Source organism: Ovis aries, chromosome 15 (genome assembly GCF_016772045.2).
Source record: "Ovis aries strain OAR_USU_Benz2616 breed Rambouillet chromosome 15, ARS-UI_Ramb_v3.0, whole genome shotgun sequence".
Lineage (NCBI taxonomy): Eukaryota > Metazoa > Chordata > Mammalia > Artiodactyla > Bovidae > Ovis > Ovis aries.
The window spans coordinates 53,778,179-53,806,060 of NC_056068.1; the positions used below are offsets into that span (position 1 = coordinate 53,778,179).

General features: G+C 46.2%; 1 pseudogene; it reads left to right on the plus strand.

The window, feature by feature from the left end:
- The first annotated feature begins 861 nt into the window (after nucleotides 1–861).
- Nucleotides 862–27,882, plus strand: LOC106991624 (2-acylglycerol O-acyltransferase 2-like; annotated as a pseudogene).

The window sequence follows — 27,882 nt, forward strand, 5'->3', positions numbered from 1 at the left end:
AGACAGACTCCAAGGCCATGAGCCTGGATGAGGTCTCTACAGGAGAGAGGGTAGAGAGAAGAGTTTCAAGGACTGAGGGGACAGAGGGGCCCTGAAACACTTAGTCTGGTGAAGGATAAGAGCCACCATGGAGACCCAGGGGCAGCCAGAGGAGCAGGAGGGAAACCAGAAGAGTGTGGTGTCCACAGACCAAGTGACTTCAAGAAGAGGGAGGGAACAGCTATGACTGAGGCTGCTGAAAGTTCAAGACCAGAGCTGAGAACTGACCATTAGATTTAGCAGTTTGGAAACCACTGGTGAAGTTATCAAGGGCAGTTCCATGGAACAGTGGCATCTGAAGTCAAGAGGAGGAAGGACAGAATGGCAGGGGAGGGTGTGGAAATCAGACGACTCTTCCATGTGTTGTGCTGTCCAGGCAAACTGAGAAAAATTGCAGGAGATGGAGGAGATGGTGGGGACTAGAGATATTTATATGGGAGCTTGTACTGATTATTTGTAAAGGGGAACCATGAACGTGGCAGGTGAAAGAAGACAATAACTTAGCCAAGTAATTGAGTAGCTGGGAAGAGGGCAAGCTTGCCCTACACTTGCTGCTTCCCTTGCCAAGTATTGGGCAAGATTTGAGCAAAGGTGATCTGGCAGATAATGTATTGCCTGAAGAGTCCACTGCACTTCTCTATCTCTGTAATAAGTTAATCCAGGCCAGGTGAGTCAAAAGTTTTCATCTAGGCTACTGGTCTCTGCCAGGGTAGGTGCAATGAGATTCTAGGGCTGGCTGGACCCACCACAAAAACACCCCAGCCCACACAAACGCTTAGCAACTTCTGGCAGCAACAAAACCCAGCAGGTGTCTCAGACCACAGCAGAGCTCAGAGAAGCCTCCAGAGGAAGCAGAGGAATCAGCATGGTGGAGTTTGCACCTTTGTTTGTGCCACTGGAACGCAGGCTGCAGACCTTTGCGGTCCTGCAGTTGATCTTCTCTTACTTGGCCCTGCGTAAGGAAAGCTGAGATGGATTTGGGAGGCCATGGACACCTGCCGTTTCAGGTGCACATGGTGCATTGATGGGGAAAGATACAGGTCCTAAGGTGGATGCTGAGCTCATTGCCTGGGGATCACCTGGGATGAGGGACTTCTTGCTCACAGGGCCTTGGGGGAGCTTTGCCAACAGGAGATGTCTGACTGTCCATTACCACATCAGCTCAGCCTGGGACCTGGGAGTGTCCAGAGGAGGACAGAGATTCAAGTAACCTTGGGCCTGGCACTCGAAGAAGGGCAGCTGAGAAAAGGCATCCAGACCCTCTGAGCCAGGAACAGTAGCTTGTACCTTGGTCCTTATCTCAAGGGCAAACAGGATCCCCAGGAGGGCTTTAGGTACAGGAGTGACAAGGTCCAATCTGTGGGAGACAAGCTGTAATTTAAGAATCTTCTTGGTTGGGGTGTTGCAGGAGACAGATGACAGGGAGCAGCTGTTAGCAAATTAGATTTGGGTATGCATGTGGGAACACTGTAAAGCCTCTCTACTGACCCTGGGTTGTGGTGAAACAAACTGCAGGCTTTATTGCAGGGGCCAAGGAAGAAGTTCAGGGAACTAAGGCTCAAAATGTCTCAAACCCCTTTGATTACCAGGGATCGGTGTCTGCAGATTGGGTGAGGTAGAGATGCTGGATGTATGATCAACTCCTAGACAATCGCCTGATTACTTGGTGGTGAGGTAACGTGGAGCCACCATCATCAACCTTCTGGTTTCCCCTTGTCTGAGGTCTATGGGCTGGTAAGCAACTTCCTCCACCTGCTGAGGCTCAGTATCTACAAAACCTCTCAAAGATGAGTCTTAATATTATCTTCAGCTCTCAGGAACAAACTAAAAGTCTTTGAATTTGTGGAATTGTTAAACTCTTACTTCTTTTTCTTGCTTGACTGTTTTCCTTTGTTTCTGTGTTTATGATTTCTCTTAATAATTTTATTTTCAAAATTTGGAGAAAGCTTAGAAAACTGAAGATTTTCAACAAATAAGAGGTAGGCAGAGGACATGAGGAATCTTTCCCAGGAGGGCTGTATAGGTCCTGCTCGATTACAAGGTCACAATCTACAAAGGGGGTCAACATGTAGACTCATGAGGCAAAACCAGTCCCCTGATGGTTTCTGTATTTGTACAGCCCGTGAGCGAAGAATGGTTTTTACATTTTAAATGCTTGCATTTTAAATAATGTTGTGCCTATATAATATACTCCAAGTTGCCTCTTGAGCACAAATGTCTGAAATATTTACAATTCAAAATGGATTACTTCCTTCTGGTCCAGTGAGACTGGCAGTAGGTGGAGAGAAGGGGCTCTTCTCCAATGATATTACAAGATGAGTCTACAGGGCAGAATGCACAGGCTGGCATGTAAGTAAGGATTTCCAGGGAGTCAGTAAACACTGCAAATGTAGTGAATAGCTGGTTCACACTGGGCACAGAGAAAGTGATTAGGGAAGTGGCCAGGAAGGTCACTAAAGTCTGGCCCGTCACTGAAGACTCAGATCACAGAAAGAAACACTTTCCAATGGGTTACTTGTTTTATCTGTTTCTTTCCTCTTCTCTATAATTCACAAACTCATGCAGAAGGTAAGCTTCTTTCAAATAGTTGGTCTTGTTCTCATCTGCATCTCCATCTCCTAGAAGAGTTGATGTTGATAAATGTTTGTTGAATGAATAAATGTTGGGAGCATGATTTGGACATGATAGTAGAATTGAAACTATTGCTCATCCTACTAGTTTTCTATGTGAATTTATCCAATGTGGATATCTTCTCTGGGTTTCAATAAAGTGGAATATTACATTTTTTCCTTCTTGGTGCTATGAGGGGCAAGAAGGGGTTTCCTTTCTTCAGGGACTGAAAAATACACCCAAGTTAGGATTTAGCCTGCTGACAGGATTTAAAGGGTGAGCCCAGAGTGAGGGAGATATTTAAATGTGGGTACTTCTATCTGATCAAGTGGAAATGCCAGTATTTTTAAATTCTTTATTTCTGACTAAAAAATAAATACATGCTATTTTAACATATCCAAACAAAATATGTGTTCTGAAAGTGAAAGACTTCCACCAAATCCTACCCTACAAGTAACTGCTGTTAACAACTTGGTTTTATTCTCTCAATCTGGATGGGAGTTTCTGTTTCGTGGATACAGAAGTTCAGTTTAGGAAGATGAAAAGAGTTCTGAGATACAGGCTGGTATATTTACACAGTAGTGTGAATTAACTTAATGCTGCCAAATTGTCTCTCAAAAATCATTTTGAGTGTATGCCAAGAAGTGGGATTGCTGGGTCCTATGATTGCTTTAGTTTAATTTTAGAAGGAATTTCCATACTGTTCTCCATAAGACCTCTCTCATGAGCCCATAGTTTGAAAAGATACAAACACCCCAGTGTTCATAACAGCACATTTACAATAGCTAGGACATCAAAGCCACCTATCTATCCATTAGAGTAATGGATATAGAAGATAAGGTATTATGATAATGGAATATTACTCAGTCTTAAAAAAGGAACAAATTAATGCCATTTTCAGTAACATGTATGGACCTGGAGATTGTCAAACTGAGTGAAGATAGTCAAAGAAAGACAAATATCACATGATATCACTTATATGCACAATCAGAAAAAGGTATACTAATCTACTTATTTACAAAACAGAAGTAGAGAAAAAAACTTATAGATACCAGGGGCTAAGGGAGAAGGATAAATTGACAGATTTGGATTGGCAAATAACACTACTGTATATACAATAGATGACAATAAGAACCTGCTGTATAGCACAGGGATCTCTACTCAGTGCTCTGTAATGGTCTATATAGGAAAAGAATTTAAAAAGAAAAAAAAAGAAACAGAGTGGATATATGTAAGTGTATAACAGATTTACCTCTCTATACGCCTGAAACTAATACAACATTGTAAACGAATTATAATCTAATAAAACTTTAAAACAATAATAAAATACCAAAGAGTCATTTCAGTAACAAGTATTTTGTTAAAGACATTTTACCACCATAAAAATTGAAATGACAAAACAAAGTGCTCCAAACACAACACTGAATTCAACACCACAAGGGCAGGACTTCCTGTCTGTTGTTCATGGCTGTTCCTCCAGCACCTGGCATGTTGTAGGTGCTCTGTAGAAACAGGCTTTGTGAACCCTAATCTATTTTGGCTTATGCATTTTACTATTCAGACAGGGGTTCCCCAGTAGCTCAGCTACTGAGTACTGAGTACTGTAGGCAGAAGACAGCCTCTCAGGAATCTCTGAGGAAGTGTTCTAGAAGGTAAAATGGGAAGAGTCAGGACTTACAGGTTTTTGAGGAGGAAAGAAACAAAACATGTAGTTAAACATCAAAAGAATCTGCCTGTAATGCAGGAGCCATAGGAGATGTGGGTTTGATCCCTGGGTTGGGAAGATCCCCTGGAGGAGGGCATGGCAACTCACTCCGGTATTCTTGCCTGGAGAATGCCATGGACAGAGGAGCCTGGCTGGCTATAGCCCACATGGTTACAAAGAGTCAGACACAACTGAAGCAACTTAATACCCACACATGCACTATTCAGGCTGGGTGAAAAGTCCCCTTCTCCAGGAATTAGGCTATGAATAACAGGCCCGGTTTACCCTACTTTCAAATAGACTACAGGTGGAGGATGAACTTCTTTAAGAGTATAAGAACAGGGTGTTGAATGAAGGGAATGGAATGGAGAGGACACAGTATTCTCTAACAGTGAGGTTCCATTGGTATGAGATTATAGACAGACCCACAGACCATGTGACCAAGAGTCAAAGCACAGATTAGTCTGTGAAAGGGACTCAGAATTATAAGTCTGGGAGGAATTGCTCACTGGGGCTGTCTCTGGCCCTGCTGCAGTCCTGATGAACAGACCAGGCCTGAGTTGTCCTCTTCCTCCCTCCTTCCTTCAGCAGAACAGGGCCTGGCAGCAAAAGAAAGAGGTCAGCAAAACTAAAGAACCTGGGAGTTGTATCAACTGAGCAGCTTAGCGTAGCTGGAACATGAGGTGCATGTGGTGAGACTGGAACAAGAGAGGGTTTGGGCCACCAGTGGGGAGCTCGAGCTCAGGCTGAGCTGCTTGAGCTGAGCCTCAAAGTAATAAGAAGTCATGGGGGGACTTTAACTAAAGGGGGAATGTGGTGGGATTTATCTATGTTGAGGTGAGGGTAGACAAGAAGTGGGCTGGGTAGAAAGAATGCCTTTTCTCTGGGGTTCTAAAGAATGGATACCGGAAAGAGTCCATCCTGTCACATCTCCATCAGGTGTTTCTTGAACACCTGGTGAATACAGACAAGGGAGGTGGGTGGGGAAGACACAAGTGAATAAGCAATCTGGTGCAGTGGGAAAATGCAAGTTTGAAATTAGGCCAACTGGTTTCAAATCCAGGCTCTCAATGTGACACTGGTGGTGTTGACTGCATTTGCTCCTCCTTGAAGCCTTGGAAAGCTGATCTCTTCCTTCAGGGGTGAGGGCTGGACTGGACAGTGCTGCTAGTGCTGGGTAGATGAGGATGGCTTATTCTGCTTCCCTTCCCAGACATTATCTGCTATGTAGTTTTCACTGGCCTCCTGTTCACAAGATTCTGGATGATCAGTATCCTGTATGTAATCTGGTGGTACCTGGATTGAGACACACCATGGCAAGGGGGCAGGCAGAGTGCTTTCATAAAATGCTGGGCTGTATGGTAGTGCATGAAGGACTGTTTCCCCATCTCAGTGAGTATGGGGCTGGCTAGGGAGTGGTCAGGACCATAGTCCCCATGAGTCCATGGAGAAGTGTGACCCTGTGTGCAGTGAGCAGAATATTGGGCTGGGAAGCAGGAGGCAGGTTTCCACCACTCTGTGGTCAGTGGAAAAGTCAGCTTCTGTCTGGCTGCAGTTCTCCAACTTCAGTGAGGTGAGGCCACTATGAGGACTTGATGAAAAAAACAGAATTTGAGGAACCCAGTAGGCCATGAAGTGCAGCATATGTATCTTCCAGGTGTAAATCTTTAATTTACAGATTTTACAGTGGGGTGAAGGAATCTGCAACGAAAACAAAAATTTCCGAGAGCATCTAGCTGACACTTCATCAGATGAGGATACTGATACCCTAAGAGGAAAGAAAGTGTGATCAAGGACATAGAGCAGGGTCTTTTATTGATTTTAAAGTGTGTGCATTCGCTCTGAGGTTAGAATCAGAACAGAGAGCTCTCAGGATGTATCCTGCCCCAACTTTGATATGCTGTGTGTCCTTAGACAGAACTTTACTCATTCTGAATCTCAGTTTCCCCAGGGATCTGCTAAACAGTCCAATTCCTCCTCTTCTACCTATCTCTTAACCTCTGATCACTGACTCATGGTACCTTATGCCCATTTTGTAAACTTGACCCTGGACCCAAGGATAAGTCCTTAGGGATGCAGGCCCCTGAATTTGAATGAACTGACCTTTGTCCATTGCTGAATCCCAGACAGGCTAAACCCTTGGATGTAAGCAGCTGTGATGGTAAATTTTCTAGTGGGGACAGGAAGAGGAAGGTAATGTGGACACAGAGAGGAGCCAGGCAGGGACAGGTGGCCCTCTCTGGACACAGGAGAGAAGAATGTATAGTGACACCTCTAGGAGTGGACATCATAGGTTCTAATACAGGGTCTGCAACATAGCAGCTGTGTGACCTTGGGTGAGTTACACATGCTCTCTGAGCTTCAGTTTCTTCATGTGTAAAGTGGAAATGCTGCCACGTACATCATTGCATTGTGTGGGTTCCATGAGACATCAGGTCATTCTGGGGACTTCTAAGGACAGCATCTGGCTCTCCTTTCATACCTGGAGGGGCTGTCGATTGCACATCTGGCATAAAAATCATTCTGAGCATGTCTGTGCTTCTGAGAGGATTTCTCAAATAAGGCACTGTTAAAATTGTGGGAAACTGGGCCTGATTTGCAGAAATTTCACCTGCACAGAGTTCAGAATTGTGGGTTTCCTTGGGGGCTCGACTGGTAAAGAATCTCCCTGCGATGTGGGAGACCTGGGTTTGATCCCTGGGTTAGGAAGATCCTCTGGAGAAGGGAACCACTACCCACTACAGTGTTCTGGCCTGGACAGTTCCATGCTCTGTGTGGTCCATGAGGTTGCAAAGAGTCCATAGGACTGAGCGATTTTCATTTTCACTTTCACTGCAGTCCTGTGGCATCAACACCTGCAGAGGGTGGGCAGTACCCCTGTGTGGCCAGCAGAGGGAATGATGATATGCACTTTGACTCCCCTGTCCTGGACTGAGGCCTGCAGGGGGCACTGTGGCACGCAGATTCTGGACTCGTCACCTCCCAGGAGAACTTCCAAGACATCCACAAACCTTTACAGAGCCTTTACAGGCCTTGCAGTGTTCTTAGGATGGCAGTGAATAGGGGGCCAGGGAGTCTCTGCTGTCTACTGAAAACAAGTGCATAACCTAAAAGCTGTCAGGGGTTTTGTTCTGACACACTGCTAAGTACTGTAGGCTGGAAATAGCCTCTCAGGAATCTCTGAGAAGGTGTTCTAGAAGGTAAAATGGGAGGAGTCAGGACTTACGGGTTTTTGAGGGGGAAAAAAAACAAAAACATGTAGTCAAACATCAAAAGATTATTGCCAGTCAAAAAGCACACATCTCCAATTAATGATTTTTCTACATATGGGGAGATAAAAAGCTGGGCTCATTGCAATTATTCCTCTGATGTGCATCCTCACTCTCTGTAACCAGTAACCTATTTCCTCCATCTTGAGTTCCTTTCAAGGCCCATTGTCAGCAGCAGCTACAGTGGCTGCTGGCTTGAAGGCAGGCAAGCAACATTCCTTGTCCTAACAACTCTGCTGGGCCTACTCCACATCACAAGCATTTGCACTGTGACTCTATGAGCTACTACCTAGTGGTAGAGTTTCTAGCAAAAGCAGGAGACTTACTTCTGAGCACTGGAGTTTTCTAAATGCACCCTATGGGCTTTCCTAAGAGCTAATGGTGGAAAATCAGGTTATCCCCAGGTACAACTGCTTCCCCCTCATGCTGAAGATCAGTCCAGGAGCTGGGTTTCTGTGTAAGATATCATTTTCCTGGAGCAGCAGTGTCTACACAGACCAAGGCCTGAGCAGGTGCGCAGTGCTGTGGGCAGGCTATGACCTGGCATCAGGAAGTCCTACAGACTTGGCATGACAGCTCCCTGGCCCTTCTCCACCCACACCTGCGGGCATCACTAGAGACTTCACGCCTCTCCTCCCAGCCCCTACCTACCTTCAGCACCCTGGGGTCTCTTACACTGAGTCACAGTGACTCAGGGGTCCTGCCCTCCACCCGGGACAGAACTCCAGCTGCCACAGTCCTTGAAGAGATGCTCACTCCCTCCTGCAATGGCTCCTTCATTTTGGATGGGCTCTGCCTGGGACAGGGTTTCATGTAGGACAGGGGCTTGGGTCCCTGTCACCCTCCTAGGAGTCTCACCTCTGCCTTGGGCAGGGGGCCTTCCTTCCCTGGTGGGCTATATCAGCTTCATCCACTCATGGGTCTGTTCTCCCCCTCTGTTCTACAGCCTCCCAGAGCATCCCCCTGCCCAGAAGACTTATCACCCCCTGCCCAACTACAAATGCCATCTCAACTAAAGAATACCCAAAACATCCTGCCTAACGTTTCCCTTATGGCTTCCACAAATCTCCCTTTAAATATGAAGCCTCCCTGATCCCTCTTGGCTTCAGCCTGGTCATTAGGCTGACTGTCACCCCTCCTTGCCTGAATAAAGGTAACCCACTTCCGTTGAGGTCGTCTCTCCTTTTCTGCCTCGGGGGAAACTATACCTTATATTCTTGGTGCCGAACCCAGGAGAGGGCGAAGCACTCGTCTCACACACACCCTCTCTCTCTCTCCCCCTCCCTCTCATTGTTTTCCCTTTTCCAGGAGTCTGGGAGCATGAACACCCCAGAAAGTTCACTTTCTGCTGGGGCTTGTAAGTTCCCCTTGGGGACATTAGTGCCTTTGTGAGCGGTACAAGCCTTGTGCTAAGGCTTTATTGGTGCTTCGAGTACCCCCAGGCCTCGGCTCTACCCTCTTCCTCTTTCTCTCTCTGATGGCCTGTGGAATGGGGAACTCTTGCCATTCGACCACTCTACATGCAACAGTCCTCTCAAGCAGGCCCCTAGATTGAGGCAGGATCTGGACGGTGTTCTAGAGGCACCCTAGAACTCAGTCCTCTCCGGGTCCCAGGGACCCCCAGCCTAGGGCCACTCTGTAGGCAACGGTGGGGAACGCTCCATCTAACACAGAGCTCTCTTCTCATAACTCCTACCGTGACTGCGAATAGGAGCCTCTGCTTGCCTTCAATAGGCTCCAGTAGGAGCCTCTGCTTGCCTTTCAGTTACGGGGTCTGGCCAGTCTGTCCCCAAAGATTCCCCTCTGGCCTGTGTTCTCACAAATTTCAAATCACTATTACTCACTGAACTCAAAGCTAACCACTTAAAACCACTCTGTATACAGATCTGGCCTCAATACCAATTTGACAATCAAGACCACTGGCCTGAAGTCGGCACATTTGACTTTAACATTCTTCAAAATCTCACCGACTTCCTTAAATGGAATGGCAAGTGGTCTGAGCCCCATATGCCCAAGGCTTTTGGGCCTTTTGGAGCAGGCCTTCCCTATGCAAGGCCTGCTCCACCCACGAGGTCCTTCTATGCACCTTGCCTCCCAAGCAAAAAGGCTCTTCTTCCTCAACTAACAGCTGACCTCGACCTTCCACACCCTGGGAATTTGACCCCGCAGATGAGCCCCCTCCCTACCCACCACCCCGCCAACCCTATCCTTCCCCCTCATCCAACACACCTACTGACCTCAAAACTTCTCCTGACTTCCCCTCGACCCCGCTACCCCATCTCCCCAACTCCCCCTTCCCCCTTCCCTCCACCACTGCCACACAGGTCACGTACCCAACACGTGTTTCCTCTGAGAGAGGTGGCAGGACCAGAGGGCCCCACCCGAGTCCATGTGCCATTTTCATTGTCAGACATGAGCCAGATAGAAGAAAAGTTGGGATCATTTTCTGAAAATCCTACCAGATACAGAAAAGAATTCCTGAGACTCTCCCAGGCCTATAACTTCACATAGAGTGACGTCTATTATATCCTAAATGCCACTCTCACCCCAGATGAAAAAGACTGTATCTGGCAAGCAGCGAAAGCCCATGCTGATCATTTACATAACCAAGATCAGGATAGCCCAGTTGCTGATGGGGTGGTGCCTCAGTTAGATCCCCACTGGACTTACCAGCCTGGTGACCCAGGTGTTAGGAGACTCAATCATATGATTACCTGCATTCTAGAACAGAAAAATACTCATATCCATGTCAATTATGATAAAGTCAGGGAAATCACCCAAGGGGCAGATGAAAATCCAGCCTTATTCTTGGTACGCCTCACAGAGGCAGTCCAGAAGTATACCAACCTAGATATCACCACCCCTGCTGGGTTACTCTACCTTCATGTTTAATTCATCAGCCAGTCCACCCCGACATCAGGCGCAAGCTTCGACAACTAGATAAGGGCCCTGGGACTCCCCAAAGAGACCTTCTAGAAGTAGCCTTCAAGGTGTTCAATAATATAGAGGAGGAGGCTAACAGAGAAAAAAGACCTTGAGAGAAAAGCTAAATATGCCTTTTTTGGCGGCAGCAATTAAGGGAAGAGATCAGCCCAGCCTAAGTCATCCCAGACTGGGACTTAAGACCCGCCCTGGACCCTGCTTCCGATGCAACCAGTCAGGACACTGAGCAAAGGCAAGCCCGAACCTGAAGCCCCCACAAAAGCATGCCCAACTTGTGGTCAATGGGGACACTGGAAGATGCACTGTCTCCAGGGATGCCCTGGGACCCCTGGGGAGGTCCCTACCTTCCAGACCTGGAGAGTGGAATGTCCACAGGGACACCCTGGCACCCCTGGAGAGATCCCCACTTATCCCCAGAACCCCAGTCCAACCCTATGAGAGTTGTTCCAATGATGGGCCCGGGTTCCAGCCCCCCGGCCTGTGTCCCAGACACGAGCTCGGAACTTAGGGTAGATGGGGTTCAGTTCAGTTCAGTTCAGTCACTCAGTCGTGTCCGACTCTTGGCGACCCCATGAATCGCAGCACGCCAGGCCTCCCTGTCCATCACCATCTCCCGGAGTTCACTCAGACTTACGTCTATCGAGTCCGTGATGCCATCCAGCCATCTCATCCTGGGTCGTCCCCTTCTCCTCCTGCCCCCAATCTCTTCCAGCATCAGAGTCTTTTCCCATCACTTCATGGGAAATAGATGGGGAAACAGTAGAAACAGTGTCAGACTTTATATTTTTGGGCTCCAAAATCACTGCAGATCGTGACTGCAGCCATGAAATTAAAAGACGCTTACTCCTTGGAAGAAAAGTTGTGACCAACCTAGATAGTATATTCAAGAGCAGAGACATTACTTTGCTGACTAAGGTCCACCTAGTCAAGGCTATGGTTTTTCCTGTGGTCATGTATGGATGTGAGAGTTGGACTGTGAAGAAGGCTGAGCACTGAAGAATTGATGCGTTTGAAGAATTGATGCGTTTGAACTGCGGTGTTGGAGAAGACTCTTGAGGGTCCCTTGGACTGCAAGGAGATCCAACCAGTCCATTCTGAAGATCAACCCTAGGATTTTTTTGGAAGGAATGATGCTAAAGCTGAAGCTCCAGTACTTTGGACACTTCATGCGAAGAGTTGACTCATTGGAAAAGACTCTGATGCTGGGAGGGATTGGGGGCAGGAGGAGAAGGGGACGACCCAGGATGAGATGGCTGGATGGCATCACGGACTCGATGGACGTGAGTCTGAGTGAACTCCGGTAGTGGCCAGAAAAAGACCTCCTTTACAGTAAAAACTGGAGCCACTTTCTCTCTCTTAACTTCCTACTCTGGCCCAACTCAAGACTCAGAACTCACAATCAAGAGGGTCTCTGGAGTTCCCTTAATGCCCCAAATCAGCCCTCCATTACTCTTGTTAATTTGGAAAATCAGCCCTCATACACTCATTCCTCACAATGTCTCAGTGTCTGATGGCACTCCCAGGGAGAGATTTGTTATCCAAATTGGGGGTCTTTATTACCCTACTCCACCTCAATACAGTCTCTATATTCTGCACACAGATGGCACCTGGACCATCCCTATCCCTCACCCCTGATCTTCCCTTGGATCTGCCCGCCTTAGACCCCCAAATCTGGGACACTGACCACCCATCCATAGCCAAACATCATCCCCCAGTCCACATTACCCTAAAAGACCCCTCGACTATAATCACCCAACAATGGTACTCTCTCACCCAAGGGGCCCACAAGGGACTTAAGCCTATCATAGACCATCTTCTTCAACCCTCTATCTTAATTCCTACCCGTTCACCACACAACACCCCTATACTGGCAGTAAGGAAGGGACCAAACTCTTGGACACTGGTCTAAGATCTGTGAAAAATCAATGAGGCCATCATGCCGACACTCCCAGTAGTCCCTAACCCTTACACCCTACTGTCTGCAACCCACTTCATGGTATTAGATCTCAAAGACACCTTTTTCATCATCCCCCTCCACTCCCTCTCCCAATCCCTTTTCACCTTCACCTGGCAAGACCCTGAGACTTATGTTTCCCAGCAACTAACATGGACAGTTCTATCCCAGGCATTCAGAGACAGCACCCACTTTTTGGGATAGGCTTTACAAAAGGACCTACAGACACTTGACCTAGCCCCGAGTCATCTCCTCCAATACGTAGATGACCTCCTCCTTTGTAGCCCAAGCTGAAAACTCTGCCTCCAACATACTGCCAAACTCCTTGGGGCCCTGGGATCCTGGGGTTATCGAGTGTCCCAATCCAAGGCCCAAGTAGTACAGACAAATGTCACCTACCTGGGGCTCTCCATATCCCACCAACAAAGAACTATTCCACCAGATAGAATCAAGACCTTAATTAACTGTCCACTTCCAAAAACAAAAAGGGAACTCCTGTCTATCCTCAGCCTCCTAAACTTTTTCCGTATCTGGATTCCTAACTTCCCCCTCATTGCAAAGCCGCTCTGAGGCAACTAAAGGATGTCTGGATGAGCCCCTCTTTAAGCCCTCCTTGCTGGCCAATCCTATTTACCAGCTCACACAGAGCCTCCTCTGACTGCCAACTCTCTACCTGCCAGATCATACCAGACCATTCTTTCTCTTTGCCCATTCCGACCAAGGACAGGCCCTGGGACTTCTATATCAGCGGGCTGGAGACACCTGGGCTCCCATAGCCTATCTATCAAAACAGCTGGACATGGTGACCAAGGAGTGGCCTCCCTGTATACAGGCCATGGCTATCACAGCCCTTGTACCCGAAGCAAATAAACTCTCTAGGCATGCCCCTTTAACAGTCTGTTCTCCACACACCTTCCGAGACTTACTACCACATCAAGCTTTCCTCTCCCTTCCCCCTTCCAGGGTACAGGTCCTACATGCTTTTCTCCTTGTCCTTCAGCTCTCATTTTCCCCCTGCTCTCCCCTTAACCCCACCAACTTATCACCCACATCCTCTACAACAGACCCTCTCCTACATAGCTGCAGCCTGACAGTAGATCTTCCCCCAAACCCCTTCCAACATTTAACAGATCAGCCCATCCTAGACCCAGACACCCCACACTGGTTCGTTGATGGCAGCTCTAAAAATTCCCCACCCTTCGCAGCAGGATATGCCATCATCCAGGGGGACCTTGTCACAATCATGGGACCCAGACAATTGAAGCTTCACCTCTGCCACCTCCCACCACCTCCCAACAGGCAGAACTGATAGCTCTCACCAGAGCTTTGACTCTGGCTAAAAATCTAAGGCATAACATCCACACAGACTCCAAATATGCCTGTAACATACTTCACTCAAACATCCTAATATAGAGAGAAAGGTTTCCTAACCCAAAAGGGATCCCCCATTCAGACCTGATCCACAAACTTCTAGAGACAACACTCTTACCAAACAAAGCTGCCATCCTCCACTATAGGGGACATCAAAAGGGAAGTCTCATATCAGCCTACAACAACGCTGCAGACCAGAAGGCAAAGGAGATGGCACTGTGCCATCCTTCCCTCCAGTCCCCTGTCATCTTAGCCCTGACTCCATCCAACCTGCCCACCACCAGAGAAATCCTCTCTTATCTACACTCATGCTTTCATCCCTCATCCAAGACACTCCAACAGTTCCTCCATAACCACTTCCCCATATCCACTGCTGACCAACAATATTTAGATAACCTTACCCGCCCCTGTCAAACATGTCAATGTACTATTCCCAATCCCAATCTTAAACCGACATCCTTTCCAATCCATCAAATGCAAGGCAGCCTACCAACACAGGATTGGCAGATAGAATTTACTCATATGCCCCTGGTTCAAAGAGTCAGATTCCTCCTGGTCCTTGTGGACACCTTTTCGGGATGGGTAAAAAGAAGCATTTCTCACTACAAACAAAAGAGCGCAGACTGTGGCCCAAATCCTCCTCACAGAAATTATCCCCAGGTTTGGCCTGCCTTCATCCCTACAGCCTGATAATGGCCCAAAATTTATGTCCAAGGTCACCCAACAATCTGTCCAATTCTTACAGATACCCTAGAAATTTCACATTCCATATCGTCCCCAGTCCTCAGGAAAGGTAGAAAGGATGAATAGAATAATCAAAGAAACTCTTACCAAACTAACCCTTGAGGTACATCTGGATTGGACTAAACTTTTGCTGATTGTTCTCCTCAGAGTATGGGCTTTGCCCAGAAAGCCCCTGGGGCTGAGCCCCTTTGAGGTGATGTATAGAAGGCCCATGCTCCCTCGTGGACTCTCACAGAACCTCCTCCCATAACAAGCTTCCTACACTTCTCTCTCCTGGTGGAACTCTGCAATGCCCCCTGGAAATACATCAACCACAACTTGCCTGCCCCTGACCCCAAAGCCTCCTTGACACCTTTACAAACTGGGGGCATGGTCTATCTGTCTGATAACCCCTAGGGTGACCTAACCCCAAAGTGGCAGGGACCATTCAAAATCATCTTCCTTACCCCAACTGCAGCTAAACTCGAGAAGGTCGTCTCCTGGGTACACCTCTCTTGCCTAAAATGGGTCACCTCCGATCCTGCACTGCCCTCCTTAACTGACCCCTATCAAAGGTCCCTCACAGAACCTACCTCCTGAAAAATCACCCAGCAACAACCTCTGTCAACCATCCAAGAAGTCACTGAATGACCTGGACACTCTTCAACCTACAGCTGTTCCTGACTCAACTACTTCAAGACCTCTGGACCAGTGCCCCGACAGGAACGTCCTTAGAAGATCTGACCATGCTGGTGTCTCAACCGTGGCTCCAGGGGACCTTCTGAAACCTAAGTCCAGACAAAATTGATTTCTTCACTCTCATTCTCCACATCATTCTACAGCCTAATGAACAATGTTCCTCCTCAGATTCAAGCAACCACCAACTTGGAGCATTCTGCTCCTTGCACTGACTGGCCTCTCCCCGTCTCTCTAATTATAACTGCACTCTTAATCTTAATCCTTGCTATAGGCCTAGTAACTGTCTCCCCTCAGGACTGGTCACCTATCCTTCATCTCTTTGTCAGTATGGCCTAAGTTGTTAGCTGTGTTCTACTCCTAGGGTGCTATTTCCTCCACACTGCCTAACTAACAGCCCCATGACTCCCTCGTTCCTTATCCTTGCTGCACTCCCCAGCCTTCTGGCTAGTCCCTACCCCTGCTCAGACATCTATTCCTATATTCATTCCTCATGTTCTAATATGGCTCCAAGACCATGCACTATGAACATCGTTGCGGGGAAATCCAAATCCTTACTCACTGTTAAAGTACAAAAGAGAGGGAGTTTCGTGAGCACCTGCCATAGGCCAAACAGAAGAAACATGTTTCTATCCCATTACCCTCCGGGGGTTCTCAGATGGGGTGGGGTACTAGATTAAAATCAGGAAAAGAAACAAGAACAAATCATAAAGAACATAATTTCCCAGTTACAGGCGACCCCTGAGCCTTATAAATGCCTAGACCTCCATTCCCAATTAAGGCCTCTCCTAAAACCTCCCTTTGGCAACCAACACCTTACCTGCTTTCTCAATTCTTCTTTCCAATTCTTCCAGTACACACAACACACATCCCAGTGTTGGACATGCATGTCAGTCTCCCTCACCACACATAGCAATTGCCTTACCTTCAACCTGGCTGTCACAAGGCAACTATACCCCCCCTTCCCAACAAAAAGCTACACAACTCATTGGGCCAGTCTCTGACAATGTCCTACTCTCAGCCTCTTCAAACCTAACCTGTATCAACTACTCTAGTCCCAACTACACTGGTCTTACAAGTTCCACTCCCTCCTTCTGTTCCACTTGGGTCCTCTGGAACAGCACAAATAATTGCACCAACCCGGAAATCTTCATTCTCTGTGGGGCCTATGCATATTCATCTCTCCCCCTTGACCACCTCCCCGCCCCGGACCTTGCATCTCGGTCTTCCTGACCCCGGCTCTAACATTTCTAAAAGAAGAAGAGGTAGAACAAATAGTCTACCTATTTGTTAGAACAAATTTGGTAGAACAAATTACCCCCTATGGGGAAATTTTCCCACAGGAAAAGACAAGCTGTCATAGCCTCCCTCCTGATTGGGTCTGGCATAGCAGCAGCCCTAGGCACTGGGATTGGGGGCTTCTTGACTTCAGCCCATTTCTACTACAAGCTGTCCCAAGAACTTAATGAAGACATGGAGCAGGTAGTGGAGTCCTTTGTTTCAGTCCAAAGACAAATGAACTCATTAGCTTCTGTGTACCTACAAAATAGGTGAGCCCTGGACCTTTTCACCATGAAAAAAGGAGGGACCTGCCTTTTCCTAGGAGAGGACTGCTGCTATTTTGTTAATGAAATGGGCATAGTCCAGGGCAGAGTCAAAGAACTTAGAGACAGAACTGAACGTCACAGATAAGAGTTACAAAACCTTTACACTCCCCAAAACCTGTTCCAACAGGCCCTCCCTTGGTGCTCCCTTTTTGGGGACCATTGGTACTTACCATTTTATTCCTCTTATTTGGACCCTGTCTCTTCAATCTCTTTCAAAGTTTTTTCCAAGAACGGATTCGGGCCATCTCTCGAGACCAGGTCAAGATCATTCTTATTCTCGAGAGTCTCACCCCAAGCTCACAAAAAGGAGAGTCCTGGGTCCTAGGATGATCCTCTGTTCCAGACCTGAAACCATCGCCCCTATCCAGCAGGAAGTTGCCAGAGAGATATGGCACCCTTTTTCCCATTTTTTATGATTTGAGGGTCTGGAATGAAGGAGTCTTTGGGCCTAGAAAAGAAAACAACAGTCTCAAAGGTCCTTGCTGAATCATCTAACTTCAGAGAAAATAAAACCGAACATTAGGTCCCGCCCTGACCTGATGTTTCAGGCCAGTTGTATCTATCTGGGACGTATCACCCTGTGTCCAGAAACCTTCTACCCCATACATCTGCCAGAGACTTATCACCCCCTGCCCAGAAGACTTATCACCCCCTGCCCAACTACAAATGCCATCTCAACTAAATAACCAAAACATCCCACCTGACTAATGTTTCTCTTATGGCTTCCACAAATCTCCCTTTAAATATGAAGCCTCCCTGATCCCTCTTGTGCTCTGCCTGGTCATTAGGCTGACTGTTGCCCCTCCTTGCCTGAGAAAAGGTAACCTACTTCCATTGAGGTTGTCTCTCCTTTTCTGCCTCGGCCGAAACTATACCTTATAAGAGCCATCCACCATTAAAAGACTGTAAGGGAGTAAAATAACAAATTCCCTTGTGTGAGTTTGCCATTCTAGTGGACATTTGCAAGGATCAAATAGTCTTTTTACTTTGTTTCCTCCCCTATCCCCCAATCTCTGATCCATAAAAGAACTTGGCAACCAGGTGATGACAAGATGAGGCACGAATCTGCCATTTTCTTGGTCAGTCATTCAGAATAAAGTCCCTTCCTCGTTGCAACACTTAGTTGCCAGAGTCCAGCTCCAGCAGCCAGGGAATCAGCCTGAAGGGATGGGTGGTGTCGGCAAGTGACGATGCAGCCTCTCATTTAGTTTTCTTGGACTGCGTGTTTATTTCAAGCTTTAGGTTCTCTTTTATACTTTGACAAAAGCATTAGGTCAGAGGTTTGACATTTTCAGTTTCCCCTCACCCAGATGTATTGTCTCCATAAATCATTGTTGTCCTTCAAGCAGAGTTTCTGCTTCAGCGGTTCTCTCAGAATTGTGCTTACTTTAACTTGTGATTACAATGTAACTCGTGCTTATATCTGGGCTGCATACCACAAACCTCAGTTTATTTCTTATCTTTCTAAATCCTGTTTGCCCCTAGTATCCTGATCTCACTATCTCCTAAAAAGGCTTCTAATATTAATATCTCTAAAATTCCTAATCTCTATAAACTATAGTAAAATATGCTAACATTATAACATTTGTTAAATCTTTAGCTTCTAACTATATTTAATTATTCCTAAGCCCTAAATTCAGCAAACTCCTTTGCCATAAACATTTCCCTCACAAATATGTTTCAGATAACAATCCTTCCTATGGCCTCAAGCTGCAGCCTATGTGCTCATCCTGGAAAACTCTTTTGTAAAGATCCTTGAACAAATGTCAATGATTAACTTTATGGATTTTTCTCTGAGCACAGTTGCAGAAGGCTTTGTGCCTTCTTATGCTCCTTTTAAGAATAATAAGCACCTTAATATTCTTTTCAGTCAACTCAGCCGAGGAAAGGAAAAAAAAGTCAGAATCACAAGGCCTAACTCCTCCATCCCAGGTCCGTGCCTGTGGGACAAAGAGGGGGAGTTGGGGCTGTGCCTCCATTTTGTCAGTAATGCCTAATGTGGCTCCCAACACTTAGTCTCGGATTCATTGGCCTATCTTGTGGAGAGCAGAGTGAGCCTGGAGTCATTAATAAGCCCAATGCTTGTCGTTGCCCAGAGAAGAGCCATGACCTGCTTTAAGTTATAAAATAAGACCAGGGAAGGACTGGGAGACACCCAAGGCCTCCTACTTTTGGCTAGGGCTCTGTCCTCTGCTCCAGTTACTGCTCACTAGGTCCCTTCAGGAGGCTAGCAGACCAGCTTATGCCTTCTTTCGTCTCTACACACCCTCTCTCCTGTTTCCCTCTAGGGAAGATCTGGTGCCGATCTTCTCCTTTGGGGAGAATGACATATATGACCAGTTTGAGAACTCTCTTAGTTCCTGGTTGCGGTGGTTCCAGGACCGACTTCACAAGAGCACTGGAGGCTCTATTCTGCTCTTCTATGGCCATGGAGTCTTTCAGTACAGCTTTGGTCTTATGCCCTACCACCGGCCCATCACCACTGTGGCTGAGCCTAGACCTGGGCAGGGAAGAGGAAGGGTTACAGAGCAAGAGGCCTGGGCTTTTGCTGTAAGGGGAAATGGACATAGACCAGTAGACATTTGAATTTGTGGAACACACATTCTAGAGTGTGAAACAAACACACAGGCAAGTCTAGAATGAGAAGAGTAATAGGGCTTATTGCCAAATTCAGACTTAAATTGAAGAAAGTAGGGAAAACCACTAGACCATTCAGGTATGACCTAAATCAAATCCCTTATGATTATATGTGGAAGTGAGAAATAGGTTTAAGGGCCTAGATCTGATAGATAGAGTGCCTGATGAACTATGGAATGAGGTATGTAACATTGTACAGGAGACAGGGATCAAGACCATCCCCATGGAAAAGAAATGCAAAAAAGCCAAATGGCTGTCTGGGGAGGCCTTACAAATAGCTGTGAAAAGAAGAGAAGCGAAAAGCAAAGGAGAAAAGGAAAGATATAAGCATCTGAATCCAGAGTTCCAAAGAATAGCAAGGAGAAATAAGAAAGCCTTCCTCAGGGATCAATGCAAAGAAATAGAGGAAAACAACAGAATGGGAAAGACTAGAGCTCTCTTCCAGAAAGTTAGACATACCATGGAAATATTTCATGCAAAGATGGGCTTGATAAAAAATAGAAGTGGCATGGATGTAACAGAAGCAGGAGATATTAAGAAGAGGTGGCAAGAATACACAGAATAACTGTACAAAGATCTTCATGACCAAGATAATCACGATGGTGTGATCACTCACCTAGAGCCACACATCTGGAATGTGAAGGCAAGTGGCCTTAGAAAACATCACTAAGAACAAAGCTAGTGGAGGTGATGGAATTCCACTTGAGCTATTTCAAATCCTGAAAGATGATGCTGTGAAAGTGCTACACTCAATATGCCAGCAAATTTGGAAAACTCAGCAGTGGCCACAGGAATGGCAAAGGTCAGTTTTCATTCCAATCCCAAAGAAAGGCAATGCCAAAGAATACTCAAACTACCGCACAATTGCACTCATCTCACATGCTAGTAAAGTAATGCTCAAAATTCTCCAAGCCAGGCTTCAGCAATACGTGAACCGTGAACTTCCAGATGTTCAAGTTGGATTTAGAAAAGGCAAAGGAACCAGAGATCAAATTGCCAACATCCGCTGGATCATCGAAAAACCAAGAGAGTTCCGGAAAACTATCTATTTCTGCTTTATTGACTATGCCAAATCCTTTGACTGTGTGGATCACAATAAACTGTGGAAAATTCAGAAAGAGATGGGAAAACCAGACCACCTGACCTGCCTCTTGAGAAACCTGTATGCAGGTCAGGAAGCAACAGTTCGAACTGGACATGGAAAAACAGACTGGTTCCAAATAGGGAAAGGAGTACGTCAAGGCTGCATATTGTCACCCTGCTTATTTAACTTGTATGCAGAGTACGTCATGAGAAATGCTGGACTGGAAGAAGCGCAAGCTGGAGTCAGTATTGCCAGGAGAAATATCAATATCCTCAGATATGCAGATGACACCATCCTTATGGCAGAAAGTGAAGAGAAACTAAAAAACCTCGTGATGAAAGTGAAAGAGGAGAGTGAAAAAGTTGGCTTAAAGCTCAGTACTCAGAAAACGAAGATCATGGCATCTGATCCCATCACTTCATGGGAAATAGATAGGGAAACAGTGGAAACAGTGTCAGACTTTATTTTTTGGGGCTCCAAAATCACTGCAGATGGTGACTGCAGCCATGAAATTAAAAGATGCTTACTCCTTGGAAGAAAAGTTATGACCAACCTAGATAGCATATTCAAAAGCAGAGACATTACTTTGCCGACTAAGGTCCATCTAGTCAAGGCTATTGTTTTTCCAGTGGTCATGTATGGATGTGAGAGTTGGACTGTAAAGAAAGATGAGCGCCAAAGAATTGATGCTTTTGAACTGTGGTGTTGGAGAAGACTCTTGAGCGTCCCTTGGACTGCAAGGAGGTCCAATCAGTCCATCCTAAAGGAGATCAGTCCTGAATGTTCATTGAAAGGACTGATGTTGACATTGAAACTCCAATACTTTGGCCACCTCATGCAAATAGTTGACTCATTGGAAAAGACTCTGATGCTGGAAGGGATTGGGGGCAGGTGGAGAAGGGTGTGACAGAGGATGAGATGGCTTGAAGGCATCACTCACTCAATGGACATGAGTTTGAGTGAACTCTGGGAGTTGGTGATGGACAGGGAGGCCTGGTGTGCTGCAATTCATGGGATCGCAAAGAGTCGGACATGACTCACCGACTGAACGGAACTGTCTTGCATAATAAAAAGGCAAATACCCTTATCAAACCTCAACGTTGTTATCAAGGGCAGGTGACCTCTTGGAAGTGATTTACCTTCTGTGGGTCTGGGTTTGCAATTAATAAAATTTGGATGAGAGTCCTACCTCACAAGTTATTGGGAAAACTAAGCTGCCGCATGTAAAGGAGCCAGTGTAGTGCCTGACAGACTAGAGGGGCTCAGTAATCAGTAGTGGCTACTGGCCACTGTGCCCCTATTCATTTCTGTTCAGTTCAGTTCAGTCGCTCAGTCGTGTCCAACTCTTTGTGACCCCATGAATCACAGCACGCCAGGCCTCCATGTCCCTCACCAACTCCCGGAGTTCACTCAAACTGCATCCATCGAGTCAGTGATGCCATCCAGCCATCTCATCCTCTGTCACACCCTTCCCCTCCTGCCCGCAATCCCTCCCAGCATCAGGGGTTTTTCCAATGAGTCAACTCTTCGCATGAGTTGACTCTTTCCACTGTTTCCCCATCAATTTGCCATTAAGTGATGGGACCAGATGCCATGATCTTCGATTTCTGAGTACTGAGCTTTAAGCCAACTTTTTCACTCTCCTCTTTCACTTTCATCAAGAGGCTTTTGAGTTCCTCTTCACTTTCTGCCATAAGGATGGTGTCATCTGCATATCTGAGGATATTGATATTTCTCCTGGCAATACTGACTCCAGCTTGCGCTTCTTCCAGTCCAGCATTTCTCATGATGTACTCTGCATATAATTAAATAAGCAGGGTGACAATATACAGCCTTGATATATTCCTTTCCCTATTTGGAACCAGTCTGTTGTTCCATGTCCAGTTCGAACTGTTGCTTCCTGACCTGCATACAGGTTTCTCAAGAGGCAGGTCAGGTGGTCTGGTTTTCCCATCTCTTTCTGAATTTTCCACAGTTTATTGTGATCCACACAGTCAAAGGCTTTGGCATAGTCAATAAAGCAGAAATAGATAGTTTTCCGGAACTCTCTTGGTTTTTCGATGATCCAGCGGATGTTGGCAATTTGATCTCTGGTTCCCATGCCTTTTCTAAATCCAACTTGAACATCTGGAAGTTCACGGTTCATGTATTGCTGAAGCCTGGCTTGGAGAATTTTGAGCATTACTTTACTAGCATGTGAGATGAGTGCAATTGTGCGGTAGTTTGAGCATTCTTTGGCATTGCCTTTCTTTGGGATTGGAATGAAAACTGACCTTTGCCATTCCTGTGGCCACTGCTGAGTTTTCCAAATTTGCTGGCATATTGAGTGTAGCACTTTCACAGCATCATCTTTCAGGATTTGAAATAGCTCAAGTGGAATTCCATCACCTCCACTAGCTTTGTTCTTAGTGATGCTTTCTAAGGCCACTTGCCTTCACATTCCAGATGTGTGGCTCTAGGTGAGTGATCACACCATCGTGATTATCTTGGTCATGAAGATCTTTGTACAGTTATTCTGTGTATTCTTGCCACCTCTTCTTAATATCTCCTGCTTCTGTTACATCCATGCCACTTCTATCTTTTATCAAGCCCATCTTTGCATGAAATATTTCCATGGTATGTCTAACTTTCTGGAAGAGAGCTCTAGTCTTTCCCATTCTGTTGTTTTCCTCTATTTCTTTGCATTGATCCCTGAGGAAGGCTTTCTTATTTCTCCTTGCTATTCTTTGGAACTCTGGATTCAGATGCTTATATCTTTCCTTTTCTCCTTTGCTTTTCGCTTCTCTTCTTTTCACAGCTATTTGTAAGGCCTCCCCAGACAGCCATTTGGCTTTTTTGCATTTCTTTTCCATGGGGATGGTCTTGATCCCTGTCTCCTGTGCATTGTCACGAACCTCCAGCCATAGTTCATCAGGTACTCTATCTATCAGATCTAGGCCCTTAAATCTATTTCTTCCACATATAATCACTTCCACATATAATCATAAGGGATTTGATTTAGGTCATACCTGAATGGTCTAGTGGTTTTCCCTACTTTCTTCAATTTAAGTCTGAATTTGGCAATAAGGAGCTTATGATCTGAGTGACAGTCATCTCCTGGTCTTGGTTTTGCTGAATGTATAGAGCTTCTCCATCTTTGGCTGCAAAGAATATAATTAATCTGATTTCGGTATTGACCATCTGGTGATGTCCATGTGTAGAGTCTTCTCTTGTGTTGTTGGAAGAGGGTGTTTGCTATGACCAGTGAGCTCTCTTGGCAAAACTCTATTAGCCTTTGCCCTGCTCATTCTGTATTTCAAGGCCTAATTTATCTGTTACTCCAGGTGTTTCTTGACTTCCTACTTTTGCATTCCAGTCCCCTATAATGAAAGGACATCTTTTTTTGGATGTTAGTTCTAAAAGGTCTTGTAGGTCTTCATAGAACCATTCAACTTCAGGTTCTTCAGCGTTACTGGCTGGGCCATAGACTTGGATTACTGTGATATTGAATGATTTGCCTTGGAAATGAACAAAGATCATTCTGTCATTTTTGTGATTGCATCCAAGTACTGCATTTCGAACTCTTTTGTTGACCATGATGGCTACTCCATTTCTTCTAGGGGATTCCTGCCCACAGTAGTAGATATAATGGTCATCACAGTTAAATTCACCCTTCCAGTCCATTTTAGTTTGCTGATTCCTAGAATGTCGACATTCACTCTTGCCATTTCCTGTTTGACGACTTCCAATTTGCCTTGATTCATGGACCTAACATTCCAGGTTCCTATGCAATATTGCTCTTTACAGCATCAGACCTTGCTTCTATCACTAGTCACATCCACAGCTGGGTATTGTTTTTGCTTTGGCTCCATCCCTTCATTCTTTCTGGAGTTATTTCTCCACTGATCTCCAGTAGCATATTGGGCACCTATTGACCTGGGGAGTTCCTCTTTCAGTATCCTATCATTTTGCCTTTTCATACTGTTCATGGAATTCTCAAGGCAGGAATACTAAAGTGGTTTGCCATTCCCTTCTCCTGTGGACCACATTCTGTCAGATCTCTCCACCATGACCTGCCCGTCTTGGGTGGCCCCACAAGGCATGGCTTAGTTTCATTGAGTTAGACCAGGCTGTGGTCCATGTGATTAGATTGACTAGTTTTCTGTGATTATGGTTTCAGTGTGTCTGCCCCCTGGCAACACTTACCATCTTACCTGGGTTTCTCTTACCTTGGACATAGGGTATCTCTTCACGGCTGCTCCAGCAAAGTGCAGCCGCTGTGCCTTACCTTGGACGAGGGGTATCTCCTCACAGCCGCCCCTCCTGACCTTGAACATGGAGTGGCTCCTGTCAGCCCTCCTGTGCCTGCGCAGCCACAGCTCCTTGGATGTGGGGTTGCTCCTCTCGGCCGCTCTTGCGCCGTCGCAGCCTGGTACTCTCGGCCACAGCCCCTGACCTCGGATGTGGGGTAGCTCCTCTTGGCCATGCTTCTGCGAGTTCTGCCGCAGCCGGTGCGCTTCAAAGATTGCAAAGCCACCTATCTGTGACGAGAATGTGGTGACCGGGTAGCAGCATCAAGGAGTGTTTAATTCTGACCACAGGGTTTAATGACAGTAATTGACAAGGTGGATACAATGGAAGACCATTCCACGTCTGCTAGAATTGTGTGTAAAGTAGTAATCAGCCGGTTCTGAAGGAGAGCCAGAGGGATTTACCTGTAATCAATGGGCATGGGCTTTATTCTATAGACTTAGCAACATCTTTCAGCTATTTGCTTTCTTCTTGAATTCCAACTAGGTTCCAATGGCAGAACTAATAGAGGTGTTCATCTCTACTCACTCAGTCATTTCTTATTTGAGTACAGGCAAACCAACTACCAAACTTTCTTTGCATTGTATGGTGATAGTCTCATGAATGTTTATAGTTCTGCTGCCTCAGGACCATTTCCAAGAGAAGACATGGCAGCTGCTTTCTGATCCACCTCCTTCCACAGACACAGTCTCTCCCAATCATGGCATCTGAGACTCCCAGATCCACATTTCCCCTGAGGCTAAGAACACGTTCCCAAGGCTTACACCATGACACTGATTGCTTCTAGCTATGAGACCTTATGGAGAAGGCAATGGCACCCCACTCCAGTACACTTGCCTGGAAAATCCCATGGATGGAGGAACCTGGTAGGCTGCAGTCCATGGGGTCACTAAGAGTCAGACATAACTGAGAGAATTCCCTTTCACTTTTCACTTTCATGCATTGGAGAAGGAAATCGCAACCCACTCCAGTGTTCTTGCCTGGAGAATCCCAGGGACGGGAGAGCCTGGTAGGCTGCCATCTATGGGGTCGCACAGAGTCGAACAAGACTGAAGCAACTTAGCAGCAGCAGCATGAGACCTTAAACAAGTTACTTAACCTTCCTGAGCCTCATTTCCTCAGCAGTCAAACAGGAATAATAGAAGGTTCTCTCCAACTAGGATTGTTAGGATGACAGAAGATATATCACACGTGCATGCTCATCTCACATGCTAGCAAAGTAATGCTGAAAATTATCCAAGCCAGGTTTCAAAAGTACATGATCTATGAACTTCCAGATGTTCAAGCTGGATTTAGAAAAGGCAGAGGAACCAGAGATCAAATTGCTGACATCTGTTGGATCATCAAAAAAGCAAGAGAGTTCCAGAAAAACACCTACTTCTGCTTTATTGACTGTGTCAAAGCCTTTGACTGCATGGATCACAACAAACTGTGGAAAATTCTGAAAGAGATGGAAAATCGAGACCACCTGACATGCCTTCTGAGAAATCTGTATGCAGGTCAAGAAAAAACAACTAGAACTGGACATGGAACAACAGACTGTTCCAAATTGGCAAAGGAGTACATCAAGGCTGTTTATTATTTAAAATATGCAGAGTACATCATGAGAAATGCTGGACTGAATGAAGCAAGATTGCTGGAATCAAGATTGGAATCAAGATTGCCAGGAGAAATATCAATAACCTCAGATATGCAGATGATACCACACTTATGGCAGAAAGCAAAGAACTAAGAGCCTCTTGATGAAAGTGAAAGAGGAGAGTGAAAAAGTTGGCTGAAAATTCAACATTCAGAAGACTAGATCATGGCATCAGGTCCCATCACTTCATGGCAAATAGATGGGAAAACAATGGAAACAGTGACAGACTTTATTTTGGGGGGCTCCAAAATCACTGTAGATGGTGACTGCAGCCATGAAATTAAAAGACACTCCTTGGAAGAAAAGTTATGACCAACCTAAACAGCATATTAAAAAGCAAAGACATTACTTTGCCAACAAAGGTCCATCTAGTCAAAGCTATGGTTTTTCCAGTGGTCATGTATGGATGTGAGAGTTGGACCATAAAGAAAGCTGAGCGCCAAAGAAGTTTTTGAACTGTGGTGTTAGAGAAGATTCTTGAAAGTCCCTTGGACAGCAAAGAGATCCAACCAGTCCATCCTGAAGGAAATCAGTCCTGAGTATTCATTGGAAGGACTGATGCTGAAGCTGAAATTCAATACTTTGGCCACCTGATGTGAAGAACCAACACATTGGGAAAGACCCTGATGCTGGGAAAGATTGAAAGTGGGAGGAGAAAGGGATGACAGAGGATGAGATGGTTGGATGGCGTTACCGCTGCAATGGATATGAGTTTGAGTAGGCTCTGGGAGTTGGTGATGGACAGGGAAGTGTGGCATGCTGCAGTCCATGGGTCGCAAAGAGTCTGACAGGACTGAGCAACCGAACTGAAACTGAATGTGTGCAAATCCCTGCTGGCTGTATTGTTGACATATCAGAATCTTGAAGTTGACCTAACCTCTTGGAATCTATAACGCAGAATATAATTGAAAGGGAGGGAGAAAGAGTGCTTACCTGCACAGATGACCATTGTAGTAGGAAAACCAAGGGCGCCTGCACCTTCAGTGGTTACTGCTCTGGGCCACCACTCACCTCTGTGTCTTGCAGTGGGGAAGCCCATCGAGGTGCAGAAGACACCACGTCCCTCCCAGGAGGAGGTGGACAGACTGTACCAGTGCTACATGAAGGAGCTGGAAAATGTCTCTGAAGCCCACAAGCTCAAGCACAATGTCCCCAGAGACCAACAGTTGAAGATCTGCTGAGTGCCTCCCCAGACGTAGGGCTCCTCCAAAAGGCAGGGCTGGCATCAGGGAGGATGGAGGGAGATGCTGTGATCCCAGAAGTTTTCCTGGAGGTGTCTGTTGAACACAACTCCAGAGCCTTCACTGGCCTCTGA